Consider the following 6,000-nt stretch of genomic DNA (forward strand, 5'->3'; position numbering starts at 1 on the left):
GTTACATGGGAGCTATATCCGAACATGGACCTATGTTGACAATTTTTGATGGAGAGGTGTTGTGACCACTAAGAACTTCAAATGTAAAATTGCTGCTAGTTCGGTTTAATATTGTAGCTAAAAGCACCAAATTACTGAAAATCGGGAGGTACCGTTATATGGGGGCTTTCTTGACAATTTTTGGTGGAATGGTGTGGTGACCACTAAGAATTTCAAATGTTCAAATTACAGATAATTCGGTTAAAACTTGTTGGTAAAATTCTCAAAATACCTGAAATCGGGCGGTAACGTTATATGGGGGCTATTCCAAAATATGGACCTATGTCCACTAGTTGTATAAGTTTATTGACATTTAAGAACTTCAAATGTCAAATTATAGCTTCATCGGTCTGAAAATGTAGCTAAAAACGTCAAAATACCGTAAATCGGGGGGTACCGTTATATGGGGGCTACACCAAAACGTGGACCTATGTCCACAACTTTTGTTATATAAGTTTATTGATACTTAAGAACCCTAAATGTCAAATTATAGCTAAATCGGTCTGAAAATTTAGCTACAAACGTCAAAATACCGCAAATCAGGGGGTACCGTTATATGGGGGTTATACCAAAACGTGGACCTATGTCCACAAGTTTTGTTAAATAAGTTTAATGACACTTAAGAACCCTAAATGTCAAAATATAGCTAAGTCGACCTGAAAATGTAGCTAAAACCGTCAAAATACCGTAAATCGGGGGGTACCGTTATATGGGGGCTATATCAAAACGTGGACCTATGTCCACAACTTTTGTTATATAAGTTTATTGACTTTTAAGAACCCTAAATGTCAAATTATAGCTACATCGTTTTGAAAGTGTAGCTAAAAACGTCAAAATACCGCAAATCGGGGGGTACCGTTATATGGGGCTATACCAAAACGTGGACCTATGTCCACAACTTTTGTTATATAAGTTTATTGATACTTAAGAACCCTAAATGTCAAATTATAGCTAAATCGGTCTAAAAATGTAGCTAAAAACGTCAAAATAGCGCAAATCGCGGGGTACCGTTATATGGCGGCTATACCAAAACGTGGACCTATGTCCACAAGTTTTGTTAAATAAGTTTAATGACACTTAAGAACCCTAAATGTCAAAATATAGCTAAGTCGACCTGAAAATGTAGCTAAAACCGTCAAAATACCGTAAATCGGGGGGTACCGTTATATGGGGGCTATATCAAAACGTGGACCTATGTCCACAACTTTTGTTATATAAGTTTATTGACTTTTAAGAACCCTAAATGTCAAATTATAGCCAAATCGGTCTGAAAATGTAGCTAAAAACGTCAAAATACCGTAAATCGGGGGTACCGTTATATGGGGGCTATACCAAGACGTGGACCGATATAGCCCATCATCGAACTTGACCTGCCTGCAAACAAAAGACGCATTTTCCCAAAATTTCAGCGTCCTATCTCCATTTTTGTGGATGCTAGAGTGATTATCACAGACGGACGGACGGACGGACGGACGTGCTCAGATCGACTTAGAATTTTACCATGATCAAGAATATAAAGTATATATATAGGGTCGCAAATGAGTATTTCAATGCGTTACAAACGGAAAAACAAACTTAATATACCCTCCATACTATGGTGGAGGGTATAAAAAGCGAAAGCTTCTGGAGATGTTAAATATTATAGCAACAAATTTCTTTTGTTCAGAGACACATAATGAAATTTGATTTGGAACATTTCTTCTTTTGACACAACCCCCAAAAAGTGAAGTATTATAGGAGATTTTGGCTCAGTATTGAAAAAATTTTAATTAAGAGTCTAAAAGTTTAACAAATAATTTCTAGCTATAATATCTAAATTTGCAACGTCATTTTCTTAACAAAGTATTTTACTCAGATATCTACTTTGTTCTAGGAATTACAATGAAATTTTATGCAGAATATTTCTTCTTTCAACACCTTTCATCTAGAACTAAATTTCATGTTACTTTCATGCATCAACTCGAAAAAAGAACAAAACAAATTTTTTCAAAAAATATTTGGGTGTTTTGTTGGCAAACTTGATGTATATATTTTCTTGATATATATTGCAAATACATATTTCATTTATTTATTTATCTTTGACGTCTTCTATCTCGAATGAAGTTTTGTGGGACAAAACTTAATAAGCTCAGATAAAGTACAACATTAACCCTAAAACGTGATTTTACTTTTGGCAGATTCCTTGCGTTTAGGTACGATTCGGGGACCTATAGTAAAATTGTATGACAAATAATTTTGTAGAATATTTTGATCTGATACGATCACATTTTAAAGGAGTTTTTAAACGATTTTGAAAAAAGGGACCAAAAAGACCCCTTTAATGACTCGCATGAGGGTTAATTTTTTTTCATAAAAAGATACCCCGCATTGTTGTCAGTAATATTGCCAAAGACACTTTATACCTAAAATGCGAGGATTCCAAGGAATCTGATGTCGAATATTTCAAAACCTGTGGAAATGGGCGAAACTTGTCACGCCTATTTAGGTTACTTCCCGACGTAAACTTTCAAAACGCCGATACACGTGTCTTCTTTTTTTCGGTCCTCTTTCATAATCTGGTCGAATTATCTTGTAATTATTTTTTGTGTTGTACAGTGTTATCGAGCTATATTAGCTACTTCTTCATATACAATTCATCAAGCAATACCTCCTTAAATATTTATCATCATTTGTACCTCATCATGATTATCTTCAATCTAGCCACGATAAACACAATGCATCAACCGTCTACTTGTGAAGCAGTCATTTATACTATTAGATGGCTGCGCATCCTTAAACCTAACCATCGTCGTTTCGTATGCCGTTTACAAGCAATAGGACGAGTTCATTATATCAACGCGTAAGATGTCAAGTAGATGCCAATCAAAGGTAACAGATTTAAAGCTATGAGGAACTCATTTCAGGTATGTTATGGAAATCGATTTCGAGCGCAAAAAGAGTCAAAAACGACTGTAGATGTGATGCATGTACATTTTCCGATTTCATTTTTTTTTTTTTTTGATATCGGTTTCATATTCTATTGTTTTCTATGGAAAATTTGATCCAAACAACGTGTGATGCAATCTGTTTTTTGTTTGTGGGAATTTAATGAAATTTAAACAACTTGGAAATGAAATTCGATGCGGTTTCCATCACATCTAAAACCAATTGACACATACCTGATTATTAGAATAAAAGAATTTTGGCCATCAGATGCTACATAGTTTACTGATAAACCAGGTTTAAATTTTTTAATCATTATTTAATCTTATCCATCCCCCATTACACAAAATTTTGTCTTTATTTCATGCTCCTTGTTTGATTTGCTAATTTTAACAATCCTACAGAATCACACGTACATGACTACACACACACAGTTTCACTTTCATGTTATTACTAGCCACAATAAGTATTCACACATTTGCCCTCAAAGGACAGATAATGCCAAACAATGTGTCATTCATTGGTTATTGTGGTTTCTAACTCCAATATCATTGCTGTCATCCATACATGCTAACCACCTAATGCAATTTGTTGCAACAACAGCATCTATGACCTTGCCATTGTTGTCTTCTAATGCAAATATTGCATTCAACAGGTTGGACACACAGTTCGCTAAACCCCACTCACTATCCAAAGTATGACCAAAATGGAGTAGTGGATATGTAGAAGAATTGAATTTCTAAATTGCCTCCTAATGTTGGCTAACATCAAGCAAATCATTGAACAAAATTTTACCGCCAAAATTCAATTTTAGATTCTATGGCTGCAACAACAGCATCAACGGCTAACACGTTGGCAGAATCTAAGCATCAACGTAAATGGTTATGCTGGCTGCTCAGCTTCGGTGGACAGAGGCCAACATGTTCTTTGTCATTTGGTGTTATGTTGGTCATGTTGTTTAGAAATCTTTCTCTCTCCTAGTTTGTATGTGGAATATATACACACACAGTGGGTACTGGATGGATGCCGGCAGGAATTCATTGATGGCTGGGTATGTGTGAATGTGTGTTTTGCACATTTTGTGTGTGCGAATTAATGAAATTTCATTCACAATTTGATTCAATGTTTTTGGCCAAGAGCCAAACAACCGACCATTCAGTCAGCGAGCCAGCCTATGCAGCATTCGTGTGTATGTAATCTCAATTGCCGTTAACAACTTCGTGTGCCCGAAAAAATCTATGTCCGGTGTGTTCGAGTACATGTGTAAGTTTACGCATTTGTTGATTGTTTACGCATCTGGTGTAAATGTGATAGAGACATCGATATATACAAAAGATACAAACAACCACTTGTGCGTATTTGACAAAAACATTTTTAGAATTTAGTTCAGGGTCAAATCATGTTGGACATTAGAACAACGTGATTAAAATACACATCTATGTATGTGTCTGTGTGTTTATGCATATTTGTGTGTGTCTAAATATTGTGTGCTGCACAGGATTAGAATACACATTTTTTGCCACTTCATGCATATTTGTGGCATGTTGTTGGTTTAATTTAATTGGAATCATTTTAGACACCATTAAGTACATTAAGTTGTGTGTAGGTAAGCATGTCTGTTTGTTTGTGTTGGCGAAACGTATTGTATTTAAATATATCAATTTAGTGTTACAAATTACGTAATAATTTAAAGTATAGTTTTTATTGAATTAAAATAGAGGAACGACTTTAACACGGTAATGTCCAGTATAATCTTGGTCTCTTGTTTAGCTCATTGGGATAAATACCTGGCCACTCATGGTGTCAGGTTTCATGGACAATATCTTGTTGTGATGCCGCACCATTTGTGGGGATGGCATCAAAAACAGTGGTACATACTAATAATTCTACGGACAGACCTGATCAACACTGTCTACACCATAGACTGTACAATATATTAGGTATATTCAGGTTATAAGATGGTATTTACCGGGTATTTAACCGGTAAATACCCTCGCGGTGGGTAAATACTGGGCAAATACCCATTTGTGGGTATTTATTTGGACAAATGTCAATGTTGGTACGCATTTTTTTTTTTTTTTTTTGACTAAATTGGAGTAGCCCCCATCAAGAGATATCATTATATGGGGAAACCCCAAAACAGGTACAAACATTGACAAAATTTGGCAAGGATATGAAAACTCTCTGTGCCATATTAAGCTAATATGATTGTAAAATGTGGCTAATTGGAGAAAACCACCTTGTATCGGGAGGTACGGTTATATGGGGGCTATATCAAAACATGGACCCAGAGACCATTTTCAGTACCTGAAGTTCTATTGATATAGAAAGGATTTCAGCCAAATTTTGACACAATACGTCAATTGGTTCGGCAGATAAATTGTTTTTACCCAATACTTGGGAAAATACTCAAAATCGGGGCACACTCATATGGGGGCTAAAATAAAACATGGATCTACGTTGACAGATTTTTGCAAGGATATTTTATACACATTGAAAACTCACTGTGTCAAATTACAGCCAATAAGATTGTAAAATGGGGCTAATAGATAAAAAGCAAGTTAAATCTGGAGGTACGGTTATATGGGGGCAATATCAAAACACCCAGATACCCCATTTTCGATACCAGAAATTTAGATGATATAAGAGAAATTTAAGCCACATTTTGGCACCCTACGTCAATTGGTTTGGCAGATTAATAGTTTCTACCCACTACTTATGTAAATACTCGAAATCGGGGTACCTTATATGGGGGCTACAAGAAAACGTGGACCTACGTTGCCAAATTTTTGCAAGGATATGTTATACGCATTGAGAAATACAGCCAATTAGATTGTAAAATGGGGCTAATAGATAAAAAACACCTTAAATCGGGAGATACGGTTATAAGGGGGCTATGTCAAAATATGGACCCAGAGCCCCCATTTTCAATGCCAGGAGTTCAGTTGATATAGAAAGGATTTGAGCCAAATTTGGCACCCTACGTTAATTGGTTCGGCAGTTAAAGAGTTTTTACCCAAGTATTCGCCCACATGTTTA

The sequence above is a fragment of the Musca autumnalis genome, unplaced genomic scaffold, assembly GCF_047663935.1.
Source record: "Musca autumnalis isolate F117 unplaced genomic scaffold, ASM4766393v1 scaffold_1, whole genome shotgun sequence".
Taxonomy (NCBI): Eukaryota; Metazoa; Arthropoda; class Insecta; order Diptera; family Muscidae; genus Musca; species Musca autumnalis.